Source organism: Hipposideros armiger, unplaced genomic scaffold (genome assembly GCF_001890085.2).
Source record: "Hipposideros armiger isolate ML-2016 unplaced genomic scaffold, ASM189008v1 scaffold_31, whole genome shotgun sequence".
In the NCBI taxonomy this organism is placed as follows: Eukaryota; Metazoa; Chordata; class Mammalia; order Chiroptera; family Hipposideridae; genus Hipposideros; species Hipposideros armiger.
In genome coordinates this window covers 1,932,327-1,934,166 of record NW_017731381.1, presented here as the reverse complement: position 1 = coordinate 1,934,166, position 1,840 = coordinate 1,932,327, and positions in this window count along the sequence as shown.

Sequence of the window (1,840 nt, the reverse complement as noted above, 5' to 3'; positions counted from 1 at the left end):
AAGGAGATCAGACTCCAGCTCCAGACAGATGGGATACCGCCCATGCCTAGTTTCCTCTGTGCGTTTGCTAGTGCTATACATTCACTCATCCATTCATTCAACATTTATTGTGCATTGATAATATCCACGTACTGTGCTAAGTCCTGAGGGAATAATAATGAACAAGAGAGATAGTCTCGACCCTCATGAAGCTAAAAGTCCAGGGCCCATTTCCACCTTCTCTGCCTTCTAAACCCTTCTGGGCTCTACTCCTCCTATCTCGCCTCATCTCTAGCATGTTGGGACGATTAGCTGAGCTAATGCATGGGAAGTTCATTACCCAGAACCTGGCACAAGGCAAATGCTCAGCCAATGTGCGTTGTCAGGAATTGCAGCCGCCTTATTTCAGCAGGAGGTTGCTCCGTACCTTCCAGAGCCCATTATTACTGTTCGACCACACCCCTCCCCTTGGCCTGAGTTTCTAACCCCTCTTCCTCACCTACTCGTAGGAGAGGACTCTGTCTGTAAACTCAGATAAGACAGCTCACAGGTGTCACAAGGATGGAAGATGCTCATGCAGTCCTTGAAATTTTTTTCCTTTGGGCCTTGAGAGAAAAATGGTGTGTTTTAATATTCAGAGATCTGAGGCTCCTGGAGGGGGTTCAGGGACCGTATACCAAATATATTTACCCAATGAATCAAGGATGAAGAATGAGAAGTATTATAAGACCTTGTGGATTCACTTCCAGCAGGTCCCTGTTCACATGGCATTCCCCCAGAGAGGCCTCCCCAGGCCGCCCTGTATAAAAACACCATCTCCATCATTCTCTGTTCCTTTATCCTGCTTTATTCTTCCTCAAAGCATCTATCACAACAAGAAACAATAAGCCTGTTCAAGATTTCTGAGCACCTGGTAAGCGGGCCATTGCTGTATCATCAAGGGCGCTGACTGGCTCTAATTCTGTGTCATGGGTTCCTGGAAGCCAGAGAATGGCCGGGGTTATCCTCTGCACCCTGTCTGGTGCCTCGCCCAGGGTTTGGCAGCGTGCATCCTCTCTAAAAACACGCTTCTTGACTGAACGAATTTTACAAAACAGGATGGCAGAGAAATCATTAAGAAGTATGCCTCTGCACCTTAACTTTTTAAACCAGATTAAACTCCAGGATTTCTGCAGGCGCTTGTTTATAAATAAAATTAGATTCATCCAAAATTGGGTTATTCTTCATGGTCGGTTAGTTATTACTGGGAATTTAAAAGCACTTATTTGGATAATATTCCAGTCACTTGGAGTCAGTATCTTCTAAAAGCTGGACCCATTACAGATAAGGACCCATGCTGGGCTCCAGGCACAGGAAGTAGCAATAAGCTTCATTTCCTAGAACATCCAATGAGAGGAGAGCGCCTTCCTCCACCCGCTAAATATAGCCTTTCCCTAAACAAAATATTCAATACATAGCATGAGACTGCATTTGTGTCCCAACATGGGTTTCTGTTAACATACCTCATGCTGCTTTTAAAAATCAGATAGATTAGTTAGATCCTTTTAAGAAAATTAGTCAAGCAAAGATGCCATTAGTTCTAGAAAACCCATCCCATACACAACAGAAACACAGTAATTATTTCTAAAGCCACTCTTTTTCATAATGCATGTGATTTCTGGGTATTAGCTCAAACAGCCAGGACTTGGACCCTCTTTAGAAGATGCCCTTAGAATCAAAGATAATATAGCTCATCGCAAAATTTGCTGGTGGTTTTTTGTCTTCCATTCAATTCGCTTGTCAGTTATATGTATAGGATGACCATATAACTTACCACCCAGAAGGACACTTACAAAAGCAAAAACAGCTCTATTAATATGAA